The 19,746-nt window shown below is 40.9% G+C and overlaps 1 protein-coding gene and 1 long non-coding RNA gene across 4 annotated transcripts in view; one reads left to right on the forward strand and one right to left on the reverse strand.

Annotated features, from left to right (window-relative positions):
• Window positions 1-586, reverse strand: part of LOC141132421 (uncharacterized) — a 117,971-nt gene extending 117,385 nt beyond the window's left edge. The window contains exon 1 of the long non-coding RNA XR_012242903.1: window positions 528-586. This is a non-coding gene — a long non-coding RNA (uncharacterized lncRNA). The remainder of the gene's footprint in view (window positions 1-527) is intronic.
• Window positions 1-19,746, forward strand: part of LOC141132419 (transcription factor 7-like 2) — a 1,287,046-nt gene that overhangs the window by 677,108 nt on the left and 590,192 nt on the right. The window lies entirely within an intron of this gene.

Here is a 19,746-nt window from a genome sequence, read left to right on the forward strand (position 1 = left end):
GCACATCAGTCCCCAACCATAGCACATCAGTCCCCCACATCAGCACAGAGTCCCCCACATCAGTCCCCCACCATAGCACATCAGTCCCCCACCATAGCACATCAGTCCCCCACATCAGTCCCCCACATCCCCAGATCTCCCCCACCATAGCACAGAGTCCCCCACATCCACAGATCTCCCCCACCATAGCACAGAGTCCCCCACATCCACAGATCTCCCCCACCATAGCACAGAGTCCCCCACATCCACAGATCTCCCCCACCATAGCACAGAGTCCCCCACATCCACAGATCTCCCCCACCATAGCACAGAGTCCCCCACATCAAAGATCTCCCCCACCATAGCACAGAGTTCCCCACATCACAGATCTCCCCCACCATAGCACAGAGTCCCCCACATCACAGATCTCCCCCACCATAGCACAGAGTCCCCCACATCACAGATCTCCCCCACCATAGCACAGAGTCCCCCACATCACAGATCTCCCCCCGTGTGTCACAGATCCCCCATATCAATATTACACTTACCTGTATCACGCAGGACACGAGGCATGGTATGTCCGGACGGAGGGCGGGACTTTGGAAGTGAGGGGCAGGTGATTGGTTCCTGGGACAGCCCTGATGCCTAGTAACCAATCACCTGCTTCTTAGCACAGAAGGTCCTTTTTCCGGGCCTGTCATGTTTCCCGTCCTGTGTGATGGAGGGAGCAGAGGGCAGGGGGAGTGCTGCAGTTAAAGGGGCAGTCCGCGGGCCGGATAAAAAACGCTGGAGGGCCGGATTCGGCCCGCGGGCCGTAGTTTGAGGACCCCTGCGCTAATCCAAACTGTGATAGGAGGTCCGCCTCCTCCTCCCTCTGGTTAGGGGGCCTATAGCATACTCCCAGTATTACTTCCCCCTTAGTTTCCTCCCTTTGTAGTTCTACACTTAAGGATTTCTTGCTCCATTAGTGATGTCGTCCCTCACATTCACTTATACATAATTTTTAATATACAGGGATATCCCTCCCACTTTTACACTCTCCCTATCCCTGCGATATAGGGAATACCCTTGAATGGTTGCCAGCCAATCATGAGCACTGTTGAACCAAGTCTCTGAAATTCTCACAAAACCTAAATCCTCCTCGTACAAGAGTAGCTCTAGTTCTCCCATCTTGTCCGCCAGACTCCTGGCATTGGTTAACATGCTGTCAGGCTAGAGCAGTGTTTCTCAACTCCAGTCCTCAAGGCGCCCCAACAGGTCATGTTTTCAGGATTTCCCTCAGATGAAATGGCTGTGGTAATTACTAAGGCAGTGAAACTGATCAAATCACCTGTGCAAAATAATGGAAATCCTGAAAACATGACCTGCTGGGGCGCCTTGAGGACTGGAGTTGAGAAACACTGGGCTAGAGCATATAACAGGTAACAGTTCAGGTGTTCTGATTATGCAAAGAGTTCAAGGAACAAGAGCACATACCATGAGCAGGTCTGAGCAGAGCAGGTCAGCTGGGACTTGTAGTTCACCGCTGTAGATGTAGGTCGATGTTTGCTGGACCTTGTAGTTCACCACTGCAGATGAGGATAGATGGTGTCTGGTGTTGTAGTTCACCGCTGCAGGTGAGGATAGATGTCTGGTGCTTGTAGTTCACCGCTGCAGATAAAGTTACTAGTGGAATCAGGCAAAACGTAGTCTAGGCAAGCTGGGTCATACACAGGAAGATCAGAGTCCAAACGGTACCGAATAAGAAGCAAGCAAACAGGGTCAAACGAGCGGGGTCATACACGAAATACACAGAGCAGATATCAACTGGATCAAACACAAGGTTAACTCTAACACGAGCAATGATTGAATGCTGTTGCAAGTTATTTAAAGGTCAGCTGGCCAATCATTGTTGTTTCCCAGGTAAAGGCTGTGTCAGGTGAGTTGTGCTGGGTCCTAAAGGGATCCTAGTACTGACACATGCCACGTAGTTTAGTCCGGACGCATACAATCTCCTTATTGGGTGTTCTGAGGTTACTCGGGTTTAGGTGCTTTAGTCAACCTACCAATAATGCCCCCAATACTACCCCCTTTTTAAAGTAACGGCAGAGGCTGAATAATCGGTCCAGCAAGGACATACATCTAAAACATTTTCAGGAGTTTCTATATAGGTAATTGTTCGAAATATATGGTTTGATTATTAAATATGTTTAATACAGAGACCTTTGAATTGAAGACTGAAACACTTTGGGTGCCCCTCTGCTCACTGGGCCCTTTTGGAGGCCTTTTCACATGTGATGGGGAGGATGTGGAATACCCTTAATATTTCCTTGTCAAAAGAAGTTTATTGAGTATACAATGTTATAAAGATACATAAAGATACATAAAGTAAGTTTACAAGGATCTATAATGTAAGCTCATTGTTTTACAGTAGGGTTTATATAGGTAAATATCATGAAATTTCAAATATTAAACATTGGGTTCACGTAAACCTAAATTAAAGATATATATAATTTCCTTAGTTACTTTTGTAGGTATTTAAATGAATTATACCTACTATACATATTGTTTACAAGTAGAGTGTATATAGGTCAAATAAATTCTGATAATGAGCTTTAATCGTAAGGTGGAGAAAAGGAAAGAGAAGAAAAAGGGTTGAAAGGTAGAGGTATGGTCCACAAGGTTGTCCCGTTCGTCAGTTTATTATTCTTTTTAGTTCTCTTTGAAGCCTTAGAATGGGTGTCTCTGTAAGTCATTTAATCTGTTACCATGGCAACAGGACAGAGTCATTGAAATTTGACAGGAACTGTTGTTTTATCCAAGGATGCCAAAGTTTTTCAAATTTTGGAATTTGATTTTGATCGATGGCTACCATCTTAGCATGGGACATTGTATTATTCATTCTGTGAATTGTTTCTGCTAGTACCAATGTAGGAGATTTCCATGCCTTGGCCACTGTTTGTTTAGCAGCCGTTATTAGTTGGATCATAAGTTTGAATTGAGAGAGTGTTAACCATTCCGGTTTTAGATTAAGTAAAGTTAAATATGGATCTGGTTGTATTATTTTTTTAAATATTTTAGATGCAATCACGAAGACTTCCTTCCAGAAGGTTTGGATTACTGGGCACGTCCACCATATGTGTAAATATGTGCCTATTTCTGGGCATCCTCGAAAACAAAGAGTTGAGGTATTAGGTGAATATTTTGCCACTCTAGCGGGTACAAGGTACCAGCGAGTTAGGACTTTATAATTTGTCTCCAGTGCCAAGATGTTGGGTGAAGATGACTTAGATGTGAGCCATATATTAGACCAGTCCGTGTCTTCTAAAGTTCGTCCCAGGTCCTCCTCCCACCTCTGAACGTAAGAGGGTCTATTAAGATTTGCTACTCCATATAATTGATTATAAAGTGATGAAATTGTACCTTTAGCAAATGGATCTTTTGTACAGATTGATTCAAAAATGGATAATTGGGATAATGGTGTATCCCCCTTTAGGAATGGTGTATAGAAATTTTTGATTTGGAGATATCTAAATATCTCAGAGTTTGGTAGATCATATTTTTCTCTAAGCGATGGGAATGAAAGGAATGATTTAGATGCTATGAAGTCATTTAGTGTCTGAATGCCTGATGTTGTCCAAGCTTTAAAAGAATTTGGGTAGATCCATGCCGGATAAAAGGCCGGATTTCTGATAAAAGAAAGGAGAGGATTGTGTGGAGATTGTAACTGATATTTGGTTTTTAGTTTATCCCAGAGAGATAAGAAGTGTTTAGTTATGGGATTATGAATTTTAAAGCGGTCTTTAGGATCAAGCCATAATAAATTTGATATTAATAGAGGGTCGTTTTCTGAAGCCTCTATAAATACCCATAATGGGATTTCCTGTTTTGCATGGTATTTGGACAGACTGGCCAAATGTGCTGCTCTGTAGTAGTTAGTAAAATTAGGGTATCCCAGGCCTCCTTTATTTTTGGGAAGATGTAGTGTGTGTATAGGTATACGTGGTTTAGAAGAGCCCCATATAAACGAAGTTGCTCTTTTTTGTACTATTCTCAAAAAATAGGAAGGAATTGGAATAGGGAGGACTCTGAATAGATAAAGCAATTTGGGTAGAATAGTCATTTTGATTGCATTAATCTTCCCTATCCAGGATAAAGGAAGTTGTGACCATTGTTTTATTAGATTTGTGATCTGTCTTAATACAGGAGGATAATTGGTTGAGAATAAGTCAGAATGAGATGCTGTTAAATGAATTCCAAGATATGGGATTGATTTTTCTGCCCATGTGAATGGGAGTGCAGCCCTAGCCGGGATCAATTCCATGTTTGTGAGTGAAATATTAAGCACTAGGCATTTCTTAGGATTAATCATAAGGCCGGATAGGGCTGCAAATCCATCAAGAGCTGGTATTAAGTTAGGACCAGAGACCTGTGGTGATGATAGAAAAAGTAATATATCGTCTGCAAATATACATAATTTGTGTGTAATACCTCCTACTTCAATGCCAGTTATAGTTTGGTTTGTTCTGATGTATTGGGCCATGGGTTCGAGTATAAGGGCAAATAATAAGGGAGATAATGGGCAACCCTGTCCGGTACCTCTTTCGATATTAAAGGCTTCAGATTTGTATCCAGCATATTTTATATAGGCTTTGGGTTTATTATATAATGCTTTGATCCATGTTAAAAAGTGGGGTCCAAAACCCCATTTTTGTAATGAATATTGCATATATTGCCAGGATACTGTGTCAAATGCCCTCTTAATATCGAGAGATAGAAAACATAAAGGGATTTTCCGTTTTTTAGCAATATGTGCCAATAACACTGCCCTGCGTATATTATCGCCTGCCTGTCTATTTGGCATGAAGCCTACTTGATCTCTATGTATTAATTTTCCTGTAATGCTATTGAGGCGTTTTGCTATTATTTTTGCTAATAATTTAATATCGAGGTTTAACAGAGAGATAGGCCGATAATTCACACAGGAAGTATCATCAGAAAGGGGTTTTGGGATCATACAAACAATTGCCATTAGTGTTTCTTGCCGAAAAGAATGTCCATCTAGAAGTTTGTTAAAAGTTTCAGTGAGAATGGGAGAGAGTATTTCTGAGAATGTTTTATAGTATAAAGCCGAGTAGCCGTCTGGGCCTGGTCTTTTGTTAAGTTTTAGGTCTTTTATGGCGTTAGCAACTTCATCTATAGTTATAGGCTCATCCAAACTGCTTTTTTGATTCTGAGATAACTCAGGTAAGGTTATTTTTGAGAAGAAGGATTCAGCTTCTGTAGGATTAAATTCATTGTTTGTCTTGTATAAAGTTGCGAGATGTGAGTGAAATTTATGGACTATTTTAACTGGATTACAAGTGTAAACATTTTTTGATAATTTCAAACGTATTGGTTTGAAAGATTTGTTAGTTGAATTTAATGCCCGAGCCAAATATGTACCTGGTTTGTTTGTATTCATGTAGAAATTGTGTTTGGAGCGTTTGAGGGATTTATCAACTGACTCAGTGAGAAATAGATCGTATTCCAATCTAGATTTTTCCAGATGAGATTTTGTACTCTGAGATGGATTATCTTGAAATGATATGTAGGCTGCATTAAAATTGAGTTCTAGTTTTTTTGCTAGATTTTTGCGTTCCCGTTTAAATAGTGCCATTTGTCTTTGTATTGTACCACGCAAGACAGGCTTATGAGCTTCCCACAGTGTTATTGGGGAGATGTCTGTTGTATTATTAATTGATATGTATTCCTTTAAAGCTTGTTCAATGGCCATCTGATGTAGTGGGTGTTTGAGCATTATGTCCGGTAAGTACCACGTTGGGTCATGCGCTTTTGGTATGGCTGAGGCTATAGTAGTGTATACTGCATTATGGTCAGACCACGGGATCGGAATTATATCTGATGCAATAATTTCTGGTATCATTCCTATTGTTAGAAAAATATGATCTATTCTGGTGAAGGTTTGATGAGGGTGCGAGAAATAAGTGAATTTCTTTTTCATTGGGTTACTTTCTCTCCACGAATCTACCAGATTGTATTTGGAAAGAAGTTGAGAAAAAGGTAATCTAGAGGTTATTTTGGATGGTGTAAAAGGTGATTTATCTAGAAATGGGAGGAGGACCTGGTTCGAATCCCCACACATTATCACTGTTCCTATTTTGTGTGTATTAATCACTTGTAATATATGTGAGAGGAATGGTGTAGGTTGTTTGTTAGGAGCGTAGTAGGAAATCACCGTGATTGCTGTATCCATTATATAACCCATGAGTATCAGGTATCTACCTTCTGGGTCTTTAATTTCTGATGATAAGGTGAATGGTGTGGATCGGTGAAATGCAATTAGAGTTCCCCTTTGCTTGGTACAGGCAGAAGCCGTGTAAATTTGTTGATAAAAAGGAGAAATATATTTTGGAGTAGAATCTTGTGTGAAATGTGTTTCTTGGAGGCATACTATGTGAGCCTTCTTGTTATGGAAAGTACGGAAGGCTTTGGTCCTTTTTTGAGGGACATTTATTCCCTGAACATTCAGGGAAAGTATATTCAGTGGTGCCATGGCAATAGATCAAATAGTTTTGACTTACTTTTTGTTATGCAGAGCTGACTGCGCAGATCAACCTGTGTGGACTGAAGAGATGAATAGATAGAAAAGAAACCAGTGAATTCTGGAGTAAAGAGTAAACAAAAAACACATGAGATTAGATGATACATTGTATAAATTATTTTTTGCAAGTAATCACAATTTACCCGTGAAAGAGAATAAATATCTCTCTCAGGGGAATAAGTGCCTTCGTCACACTCCCACATAATATGGTTGGAATATGGTTGGGAGAATGAGGAGGGCTAATGGGGGTACACGGATCTTCCGCTTACAGGAGAGAAGTGCTATGTCAAAAGACATCAAAATGATGTTTCATTAATTGGAGTGCAGAATATAGTTTTTGTTGAAATTATTTATTCCAGGGTGGTTGTATATGGTTAGTCTTGCCATAGGCTAAATAATTCAGTTAGAAAGGTACTGTTAATAACTTTGGTATTGATGAAGATAGTTTGAATTATTTTGGGATTTTAACCCTTTTAGAGTAAACAATTACATATTTTATTCATATGTAACTGTTTAGATATGTTAACTCATAAAATTGAGGTTGTATTGCTTCAGATTAGAATAAACAAAAACATAATTCTAGGAACTAGTTAGGTAATAATATATTTGTTTTAAGAAAAGAAAGAAAAAGCTTCCATTACTTCTGGATTATTGAACATATTTGTCCAAAAAAGTAATAAATCTATTGTTATTACCTGATATATAACTGAACAAGAATTTCCTTATTTCACTTATATATTCTAAGGCTATATGAATCAGAAGTAATAAGAAATATAACTGGAATGTAACATGATCCCACACAGTGTGTGACTATCAGAATGCAGTTACATTCAGTTATAAATATAGGTTTTTTGTAGAGAACCATCTCTTAGTATAATAAATGAAGAGATATCAGGAATTAGGATGTCAGTCCATTGAATCTTCTTGGTCCATGGATGATGTGGCATAACAACCTCTTTTGTGAGAATGATGATTCCCATTTTGTTCTGAAATTTTCTGGGTGCTGCCTGAAGGTGAAGATGACGCCATTCTTCTGGGTGTGGGAGTGTTGCTGCTTGTGGGTTCTGTCAGATTTAATTTTAAAAGGGTTTGTTGTAGTTCATCTGCTGATCTGCTTCTGTAAATTGTACCTTGGTAGTTAAATCTGACTTAAAAGGGGAAGCCCCATTGATACATAATGTTGTGGCGTTGCAGTTCCATTAGTTGGGGTTTCATGGATCGTCTTTTAGTAATAGTAAGTTGGGATAGGTCAGCAAAAATTTGATAATTGTGTCCTTGAAAATTAAGTTCCTTTTTTTCTCTTGCAGCAATTAGTATTTGTTCTTTCGTTCTGTAATAATGAAATTTTGTGATTATATCACGTGGGGGTCCATCTTTCTTTTTGGCTGTGAGGGCTCTGTGTACTCTGTCCAGTTCTAAACGTTCAATAGGGATATCTGGCTTTAGTTCTTGTAATAGAGCAGTAATAGTAGATTGCAGGTCTGTCACAGTTTCAGGTATTCCCCTTATGCGCAAGTTTGAACGTCTGGCTCTATTTTCGTAATCTTCGAGCTTAGTTTGAAGTATTAAATTCTCTTTTTTTAATTGTTCCAATTCTGTTATATTTTCTTGGGTTGTAATTTCAATTTCATCCATTTTTATTTCTAAGGCTGCGGTGCGGTTTCCCAGCTCTCTTATTTCTTTGGTTAGGCTTTTTGTTATTTGGTCTGAGGTTTGTTTTAAAGCCTTATGAAGCATCTTTTCAAATTGTAATAATATTACTGGGGATACTGAGGAGGCTTGTGGAGAAGTTTGTGAGAGGATTTGTTCTGTATCTGACTCAAATGGAGAGTCTTGCTGTGACATTTTCTGTCTGTGAGAACGCCCTGATGCTGTATCTTGTGAGGTGACTGGAGCTGCTTCAGCTGCAGTGAGTGCCTGTGAGCTCTTTGTGAGGTGATTTTTATTTCTGCCATGGCTTCCTCCCAGTACCATATTTCCTGCCCAAACTTTCACAGTTTGTTCCCTGGGGCAAAAAGGTTCAAATGGATACCTTTTGAGCCTGCAGGCTCCGCTTTGTCCTTCTCTTCTCTCCTCAGCGGTGTGGAGCTCTAACAATGCATGTCTGCTCTGCTAGGCTCCGCCTCCTGCCCTCATACCCTTAATATTTCATGCTTGATTTACGAAGATATGTGCTACTGGTTTCAGATCTTTAAGCCATATACAGTGCATCCGTAAAATATTCACAGCACTTCACATTTTCTCCACATTTTGTTATGTGACAGCCTTATTCCAAAATTGATTATAAATTAATTTAAAAAAGGATTAAGAAACTCAAAAAATAGGTGGACTTCTGTGGGCACACATGTGAGGAGAACTTAGTAAAAATCATAACAATTGGTGCCCACAAAGTCCACCTATTTTTTGAGTTTCTCAATCTTTTTTTATATATATTTTGGATGCTGGCATGGTGAGGGTCCTCCCTTCTTATGATTAAATTCATTATTTTCCTCAAAATTCTCCAAACAATACCCCATAATGACAATGTGAAAGAAGTTTGTTTGAAATCTTTAAAAACGTATTAAAAAGAAAAACGGAAAAAAATCACATGTACATAAGTATTCACAGCCTTTGCTATGACACTCAAAATTGAGCTCAGGTGCATCCTGTTTCCACTGATCATCCTTGAGCTGTTTATACAACTTAAATGGAATCCACATGTGGTAAATTCAGTTGGTTAGACATTGATTGGCACACGCCTGTCCATATAATGTCCCACAGTTAACAGTGCACGTCAGAGCACAAACCAAGCTATGAAGTCTGAGGAATTGCCTGTAGACCTCAGAGATAGGATTGTATCGAGGCACAGATCTAGGGAAGGGTACAGGAAAATGTCTGCACCATTGAAGATCCCAATGAACACAGTGGCCTCCATCATCCGTAAATGGAAGAAGTTTGGAACCACTAGGGCTCCTCCTAAAACGGGCCACCCGGCCAAACAAAGCTATCAGGGGAGTAGGGCCTTAGACAGGGAGGTGACCAAGAACCCGATGGTCACTCTGACAGAGCTCCTACATTTCTCTGCAGCACTCCACCAATCAGGCCTGTATGGTAGTGTGGCCAGACGGAAACCACTCCTCAGTAAAAGGCACAAGACAGCCTGCCTAGAGTTTGCCAAAAGGCACCTGAAGGACTCTGACCATGAGAATCAAAATTCTCTGGTCTGATAAAACAAAGATTGAACTCTCGGCAGGAACTGAGAGATTAGTCAGGATCGAGGGAAAGATGAATGCATCAATGTGCAGAGACAGTCTTGATGAAAACTTCTTCAGAAGGCTCTGGACCTCAGACTGGGGCAAAGGTTCATCTGCCAAGAGGACAATGAACCTAAGCACACAGCCAGTGTAATAAAGAAGTGGCTACGGGACAACTCTGTGAATGTCCTTGAGTGGCCCAGACTGGAACCCAAATGAACATCTCTGGAGAGATCTGAAAATGGCTGTGCATCGATGCTCTCCATTGATTCAAGGGATAAAACCTTGAGGCAGGGGTCTCCAAACTATGGCCCTCTAGTTTTCGAGGAACTACAAATCCCAACATGCCTAGTCATGTCTGTGAATGTCCAAGTTTTACAATGCCTCATGGGATGTGTAGTTCTGCAATAGCTGGAGGGCCATAGTTTGGAGATCCCTGCTTTGGGACCTTTATACACACTGAACATTTTTACAGCTGCTGTTTTTGGCTTCAGACATTTTTTTTCTGCAGCCAGTAAACTCCCCAGCATGTTATCCTATGTGTCCATGCACACTTAGGCTGTTATCAGCATTTTCTGGCTGGAAAAAACCTCAGAACTAGTGGGTTTTAAGTGGAGTTTTTTTGCTGTAAAAACACTCAACCTCTGATAAAAGCTAAAAAAACGCTGAAAAATTTGGCTATTCTGCATTTATTAGCATTTTGAAACCCCACGCTTTAAATATCTCACTGCCGCAAGCTACCCTATCCCAATGACAATGTCTAATTTGCCATTTGGTTGAAAACAAGATGCCATAACCTACCTTGGAGTTCAACTCCCCGCCAAACTTACTAAACGTTATTCCAGAAACTTTCTCCCACTTTTACAGAACATCCAACAGGGAGGGCTGGTATCATACAAATGAACATCCTCCCCAAGATTGTTCACATCATGCAAACTGTCCCATTAAAACTCCTATTGGCCTTTTTTACATCATACAAACATACCTGCATCCAGTTTATATGGGATAAAAAATGTCCTAGGATAGGATATGATAAGCTGACATTTCCCAAACTGAGAGGAGGCATAGGCCTTCCAGACATACGCAGATATCATTGGTTATGCCATCTGGCAAGAGTGGTAGACTGGAAAGTTCACTCCTAAACTAAAGACTGGGTTCATCTTGAACACACATTTTCCCAGATACCACTACAACGACTCCCATGGATTAGACCATCCCTTGTTCTGCCTAGTTGCATTAACCACCCATTGGTTGGACCCACACTCCAAACCTTCCAAGTTACGTGCAAAAAGCTTCACTTGTCCTCTTCTCCAGGACCGTTAACCCCGATCAAGTGAAACCCTGATTTCCCCCAAGCTTTTCAGATTAATTCCTTGCAGATTTAGGACCTAATGCCCAGAGCCAAAATAAAAACGTTTTTGATAAGGGCTCCCTCATAACGCATGCCACCCTATCCTCCCGGACACTGGGACAGAATCTCCTGTTTTGGACGTACATGCAAATACGGCATTTCCTGACCAGTTCTAGCTGTAACAATATGTCCCATGAAGCGCTTAGACTCTAGTGTGTTACTCTGTGACAGTGGGAGAGAATAAAGCTCAGTCTTTGTGTTATAAACAGCCTCTATAGATTGGTTAAAACATGGTTTATTAACAATAAGTTAGCAAACTTGCATAGGAACTGCCATCCCAAAACAGCCAATGTTCAATCCACAGATCGTAAATTACCATATGTCCATGCCTGTCCTTAGATGGAAGGGACCTCGGTGTGTCACTGTGAGTGCCAACAGTGTCGTGGGTATAGATGGTATTAAACCCAAAACGGCAGAGTAGACGGCTACTCGAGAACCTCTGATCCGTTCCGAGGGTGATGTTAAAGCAGCCGGAGGCTCCACAGATGTCCTAGCTGCGGCTCTGTGGAGTTGCGGCACTTGGCAATGATGTAACTCGCCTGTGCTGAAGAACCCGGCAGAGACCCATGGAGGAGGGGGAGGCAATTCATGGGCAAAGTCCCATCACCGTGACGACATGTTTCGCGTCTAGCGATTTACATAGTTACATAGTTACATAGTTAGTCAGGTTGAAAAAAGACACAAGTCCATCCAGTCCAACCATATAAAAAAAAAAAAAAAAAAACGTACAATCCAATATACCCAATACTATACCCACAGTTGATCCAGAGGAAGGCAAAAAACCCCAGCAGAGCATGCTCCAATTTGCTACAGCAGGGGAAAAAATTCCTTCCTGATCCCAGAGAGGCAATCGGATTTTCCCTGGATCAACTTTACCTATAAATGTCAGTACCCAGTTATATTATGTACATTTAGGAAAGTATCCAGGCCTTTCTTAAAGCAATCTACTGAGCTGGCCAGAACCACCTCTGGAGGGAGTCTATTCCACATTTTCACAGCTCTTACTGTGAAGAAACCTTTCCGTATTTGGAGATGAAATCTCTTTTCCTCCAGTCGTAAAGAGTGCCCCCTTGTCCTCTGTGTTGACCGTAAAGTGAATAACTCAACACCAAGTTCACTATATGGACCCCTTATATATTTAAACATGTTGATCATATCCCCCCTTATTCTCCTCTTCTCAAGAGTGAACAAATTCAGTTCCTCTAATCTTTCCTCATAGCTGAGCTCCCCCATGCCTCTTATCAGTTTGGTTGCCCTTCTCTGCACTTTCTCCAGTTCCCCGATATCCTTTTTGAGAACTGGTGTCCAAAACTGAACTGAAATTTGTTCATGATTTGTCAAGTCATGTGACAGGACAGACCAATGGTGTATGAAATACCCAAAAACCAGAAGTAAACAAAGAAACGGGAGGTGTGCTAGGCTTTGGACACACCTATGACCCTTCCCTCTGGGACTGCATATTAAGATCAATAAAAATCGTATCATTTACCAATTGTTCAGATTCAACTCATTAATGTACATGATTGATAAAAAAAAGAAGAAAGAAAAAGGCATAAAAGAAAACGCTATCAAAATTAAATGGAATGTTGGTTCGGAAAATATTAAATAATTTGATGTGAAACTGTAATTAAACATGAAGAAAATTGATATAAGAAAAAAGTTTGTGAAAAAAATTGAGTCAAAATTACATCAAATTCTATTGTGAATCTATTAGGCTCCTTTCACACTGAGGCGCTTTGCAGGCGCTAAAGTGCTAAAAAATAGTGCCTGCAAAGCACCCCGAAAGAGCCGCTCAATGCACTCCATTGTGAAAGCCCCGAGGTGCGCTTGCAGGACGGTCAAAAAAGTCCTGCAAGCTGCATCTTTGGAGCGCTGTAGGAGCAGTGTATTTACCGCTCCTAAAACGCCCCTTCCCATTGAAAACAATTGGGCAGTGCTGCAAACCCGCCCGCAAAGCGGCGCTGCAGCGCCGCTTTGCGGGCGGTTTTAACCCTTTTTCGGCCCCTAGCAAGAGGTTAAAACTGCCCCGCTAGCGCCGCTAAAAAAACGGTAAAGCGGCGCTATATTTAGCGCCACTGTACCACCAGCGCCCACACGCCTCAGTGTGAAAGTAGCCTTATATATAGACACATACATATGTTATTATATGTAAACGCATATGATCATTATATTCACATTGTGTTCACTGTCTTTGTTATATTGATGTTATTTCAAATTATTAAAAATTAATATTAAAAAATGAATTAATAAAAGCCAAAACAGGCAGTAGCCTAAAAAATAATCAGTTATGTATATCGTATTAGTGTTTTTGATTATTAAGAAATAAGAAAATTATTTTTAAAAAAATATTCAAAAAATTACCGTTCTATTATTGCCAAACCTGACAAAGGCTAGACGGTAAGCAGATTTGTGGGAAAGGGAAAAAGGCAAGAGATTTAAAAAAGGGGAATTGTATCTCATATTAGGCTATTGGTCTCCAGTTCCTCGTTTAACCCATGAGGAGACAAGGTATTTCATTTAAAAATCCAAAAAGCTTCCCTCTTGCAAAGCAGGGCAAACTTCTTGTTGGTTGTTAAAGTTTTGTCTGAGATGTACTCAATTGCAACCACCTTGAGACATTTAATATCCATATTGTGGTGCAGTAAAAAAAAGTTGGGGGACGCTATGTTTGTCGCATCCACCCTTGATGAACCTCCTATGCTCCCCCACCCGCTTTCATAGGGTGCGTATAGTGCGACCAACATACAGTAGGCCACATGGACAACGGAGCACGTATATAACGAATTCAGACAAGCACGTGATTAATGCCTGAGGGTAAAAGCTTGACCTTCTTTGGTCGAAAGACTTTTTTTTCCATGGGAAATTAATTGACACGTCAATTATCAAAGTAGAAGCGAATGTCTAAGGTGTTCATCCTACAATTTTTTTCTCACCTTGCTCGGGGCGATTGAGTCTTTTAAGAGTTTTGGCTTTTCTAAAAGTAACTTGTGGGGCCTCTGGTATTAAAGCGGGGTTCCACCCAAATTTTGAACAATATCTGTATGTTTTCTCTTCCTTGCCTAGATGCTGACATGCCGTTTAAAAAAAATTTAATCGCCGTAATTACCTTTTATTTTTCTATTCTTCTTTGCACTTCCTGGTTCTCCTCCCGTGGGAGTAGGAGTGTTTTTAGCCTCTCCCAGACTCCTGGGAGCTAGTCTCAGGCTTCCCAGGATGCCACTGAGCATGTGCGGGAACGAGCGGTGAATGCTGGGAGCACAGCATTCACCACATCCAGGAAATAAATGCTTGTGGGCTTCAAATGCCCACAATGAAGATGGAAACCGCCTGCAGTGAATAAAATAAGTTATTCTTTCCGATGAAATCTGACACAGGCGGACATATTACACACAATATGTGAGTATTTAATGCTGAGAAGAAAAGTTTGTGAATGAACTCAAAAAAAAAAAAAAAAACGATAGATAGGTGGACCCCCGCTTTAAATTCATTAACTGTGGATCTAACTATATGCCTTAACATCGCCCTCGGAACGAATCAGAGGTTCCCCAGTAGCCCTCTACTCTGCCGTTTTGGGTTTAATACCATCTATACTTACGACACTGTTGGCACTCACAGTGACACAACGAGGTCCTTTCCATCCAAGGACAGTCATGGCCATATGATAATTTGCGATCTGTTGATAGAACATTGACTCTTTTGAGATGGCAGTTCCTATGTAAGTTTGCGAATTCATTGTTAATAAACCACTTTTTTTAACCAATCTATGGAGGCAGTTTATAACGCAACGACTGAGCTTCACTCTCCCCCACTGTTACGAAGTAACACACTAGAGTCTAAGCGCTTCGTAGAACATATTGTTGCAGCTCTTACCCCTCTCCCTCCCAGGAGTTACTCCCAGCTGCCAAGAATTCTAGGACTGTGATTTACCAACTAATATAGGTTTTTTTCAGCAGGCGCTGGATCTTTTTAGTGTTGTTTTTCCTGACCAGTTCTAGACCTCTCCAGATATGGGCAGGGACCTGCCTCCCCTTCAAATCATTCTGCGCAAGAACCAAAGCATGCAATGCCAAGCTGCTGTTTCCAAAGTGAACAAAATCCTTTCTCCCTAAGGAGGTATGGACTCCAGAGAGAAATATATCATTTTGCCCCTGTACAAATCATTAGTAATACCTAATCTAGAATATGCAGTTCAGTTTTGGGCACCAGTTCTCAAAAAGGATATCAAGGAACTGGAGACAGTGCAGATAAGGGCAACCAAACTGATAAGTGGCATGGAGGTGCTCTGCTATGAGGATAGATTAGAGGAACTAAGTTTATTCTCTCTTGAGAAGAGGAGATTAAGGGAGGATATGATCCACATGTACAAATACATTAGTGGTCCATATAGTGAACTTGGTATTGAGTTATTCACTTTATGGTCATCACAGAGGAGGGGGCACTCTTTATGTCTGGAGGAGAAGAGATTTCATCTCCAAATACGGAAAGGTTTCTTCACAGTAAGAGCTGTGAAAATGTGGAATAGACTCCCTCAAGAGCTGGTTCTCGCCAGCTCAGTAGTTCGCGTTAAAGGCCTGGATTCTTTCCTAAATGCACATAATATAACTGGGTACTAACATTTATAGGTAAAGTTGATCCACGGAATATCTGATTGCCTCTCTGGGATCAGGAAAAAATGTTTCCCCTGCTGTAGCAAATTGAATCATGCTTTGCTGGGGTTTTTTGCCTTCCTCTGGATCCACTCTGGGTATGGGATTGTATGATTTATTTATTTTTCCTGGTTCAACTAGATGGTCTTTTTTCAACATGACTAACTATGTAACTATAACATAACTGTAATGTAACTATGTAAAATTGGAAACTTTGGCCAGTGAGAAGCAGATATATCGAGTCAAGTTATATTATGGATTACTTTTTGGGGCAAGCTTTAGCCGTATAAACTTAAAATTAGGTAAAGCAGACAATAAATCTGCTGTACTGTAGGAAGGCTAGCAACTCAACAGAATAACCTTACAGATGAAAAGTATTCGGCAAACCAGGTGAAGGTTACCCAATAAGCCCAACTCCAGGGCTGAAGATTGAAAGATTGAAAGTGTGGTCTAAGAAAGTAAATCATTCCATAAAGCAGAAAAAGTGGAGTATGACCAAAACATATGCAGAAGATCAGCCGAGTCTTACCTGCAGCAAAGACAGGAGGCCTGAACTGTGAGCCCCATTCAGGATGCAGGTGTATAAATAAGGTTGTGAATAAGCTTAAACTGGCTAAGTGTGTCATTGGTACTAATATTGTCTTGAAAGCAAAGCGACATAACTTCTTCCCATCCTTCTGTGGGAGCTGGAAGATATGAGAGCCCTTTATGGTGTGAAGCCTTAAAGGGGGAATTGTCACAGACCTAGCCAGAACAGAGGATGTTGGAGAGGACTGTATGCAAGCCTGTTGCCCACCGATTATGGGCCCTAGCATTTGGGGGAATGGTGCTCTCTGTGAGCTGTATGCCTGGGGACCCTGGGGTTGGTGTTACTTTGGATTCAGCTCCATGTCCCCCTAAAACACACAGACTCTGGAACCCGTTATATGCCATATTAGAATGATAAGACTGAATTATACTGTTGGGACACATCCTGTGAGGAGATGCTAATGTCATCATCTCCACTCACCTGTCTGATGTCAGCTATAATGGGTTTAATGTAAATAAGTTTAGTCTAGATTCTAAAGGTATTCAACTCATTGTTGTTTGTTCTAATTAACCCTGTGTTGATGTTTATGGTAATGTGTGTTAATTGAATGAGCTGATCACATTGTCCTCTATACAATGTAGGAGACGGGATGACTCCTATTGGAGCTCATGTTAATTAGGTTAATTAGGTTATGTTTGTATTGTTAATTGTAATTAGCTCTAGCTATTGTGTTTTATATTCCTGTGTGAAGCTCGGTGACCACAAGTCTGGGCGAAAGGTCATGTCTCAGCCACCTAGGCTGTATAAAGGATGAGATAATTAGCTCATGTTAATTAGGTTAGCTTTGAGTCAGCCTGGTGTATAAATGTGTGTGATATCTCAAATAAAAAACAGTTCTGATGTACTCCAAGACTGGTGTTGTCTAGTTCTTGGGGTTCCTATGGCCAGATCCATTGGACTCGTGTTCCAGAACTTAGGAAGCGGTATATGACGGAAGCACTCAAGCGGAGTGTGGGGCGTTCCGTGACAGGAATCCAATAGTTCTAGTGCCAGAACCCTGAACTGTGTCCTAATGACATGTCTAAGTAATAGATATTTAAAGAAAAATGTATTTGCGCTCACTATTCTCCTTCTTCTAGTCTTTGTTCAAATGCCTCCATCACATTTTTATTATTATTGGAGCTTATGTAATTATCCTCCCCGGAAAAATAAAATAAAATTCTTTATCATTATTTATTTTCCTCAGTGTCATTAGTATATTCAGCTAACTGCACAGATACAGTAAGTTGGAGATTACCAACAATTCCAGATTTTCACTATTTTTTTTGACTCCTCCTATGTTTATAGAATATGCTAATTCCTCTCGTCTTAAATTGAGACTAACCGCTTTAATCCATTGATCTAACGCTGGCAAGTGTTTTGATATCCATTTTTGTAATATAAGCTTACGAGCCATGTACATAGTTCTCGGCCACATCACATGCATTTCAACTGGGAGGGTATCTTTCGATATAATCCCTAGCAATGCTATTTTTGGATCAAAGTAGACCCGTGTAGAGCGTTTAAAGGAATTTAAAGTAGCAAATACTCCCTCCCAGTAGCAATGCAGTTTGGGACATCTTCACAGCGTATGTATAAGTGTACCTGTATCAGTAGTGCACTTTGAAAAATTTGATGTTGCTGTTTTACCCCAGGAATACAACCTTAAAGGAGTATAATGGGCTCTGTGGATGATAAATAACTGGGTTAGGCACTGTGAGGAGGATAAGGATACCTCAAATAAATTCTTCAAAGCTTGTTCCCATTCCTTGTCACAAATGGTCTCTAAATCTCTACACCATCGCCCAAAGCTACCCTCTTGTAAATTGGTTCTGGCTGTCGTTTGTAAAGATGAGTGCCACAGTGTATTTATTGGCGTATAACACTCACTTTTTCAGCCTGAAAATCGGGTGCAAATAGTGTGTGCGTGTTATACGCCAATACTTCAATTTTAGCTGCCTCAGAGAAGACAGGGAGGGCGGTGGGACGAGCGCCGTCAGGTTACATGCAGTGAGAGAATCTCCTGTTTACTTGGCGGACTCTGTAATAGGAAGTCCCATCTACTGCGCCACCATTGGACCACTGTTCTGTCTATCATAGGAGATTCTCACTGTATGTAATCTGTCGGCGCTCGTCCTGCCCCTCCTCCCTGTCCCCTCTAGGCTGCAGATGGGCATCAATCAAGCTGCACGTTTGGCAATGGTGAGGCCGCTGCATTGATGGCAATGGTGAGGCCGCTGCATTGATGGCAATGGTGAGGCCGCTGCATTGATGGCAATGGTGAGGCCGCTGCATTGATGGCAATGGTGAGGCCGCTGCATTGATGGCAATGGTGAGGCCGCTGCATTGATGGCAATGGTGAGGCCGCTGCATTGATGGCAATGGTGAGGCCGCTGCATTGATGGCAATGGTGAGGCCGCTGCATTGATGGCAATGGTGAGGCCGCTGCATTGATGGCAATGGTGAGGCCGCTGCATTGATGGCAATGGTGAGGCCGCTGCATTGATGGAAATGATGAGGCTGCATTGGTGTGGACTGATGAGGCTGCATTGATGGCACTTGTGAGGCTGCAGATGGGCATTGATCAGGCTGCACTGATGGCAATGGTGAGTCTGCAGATGGGCACTGACCTTTGTTTTGCTTCAAAGTTCCTTATTGAAAATTTTTTATTTTTTTTCCTGAAACTTCCCTCTTAAAATGAATGTGCGTGTAATACGCCTGTGCGTGTTATACGCTGATAAATACGGTATATGCTTCCTTTAAGTCCTTCTTTGGATCGTTTCACAGTTACTGCCAGAGCTAAAATTGTATGACAAATGTGGGGCACTAGAAACAATTGGTGAATAATTAGATACGTATATGCATATATAACACAAATGCAGTGAAAATAGAAAGTATACCCTGTGAAACAAAAATGATTTTTAGCGTCCAAAATAAAGTGCAAGTTCTCCGTGTATTGCACAAAATCCTTAATAGTGTATTATAACAAAGCATTTTTTTTAACAGTCCATCATGACAGCATAAAAAGTGATGATATTGTCTTCATGCAATGTGCACACACCCTCCACCAGATGTACCCTCAACTTAAGGGCTTTATATACAAGCCTGTAGTAAACATTAACAGCTTGAAAGATCCTCCTGTGATTCCTCTTTCTTGTGGTGGCTAATTTTGGCTTAAATGCAGATCAAAGATCACTCCTTCCTCCTGGTTAGAATGCAGATCAACAGCCACTACTTCCTTCTGGCTATCAATAGCCTCCTCATATATATCACATGCGGAAAACAACAGAGGCTTGCAATAGTGTGATTTTTTTTTTTTTTTATAA

This window comes from Aquarana catesbeiana, linkage group LG03, assembly GCF_042186555.1.
Source record: "Aquarana catesbeiana isolate 2022-GZ linkage group LG03, ASM4218655v1, whole genome shotgun sequence".
NCBI classification, from domain to species: Eukaryota; Metazoa; Chordata; class Amphibia; order Anura; family Ranidae; genus Aquarana; species Aquarana catesbeiana.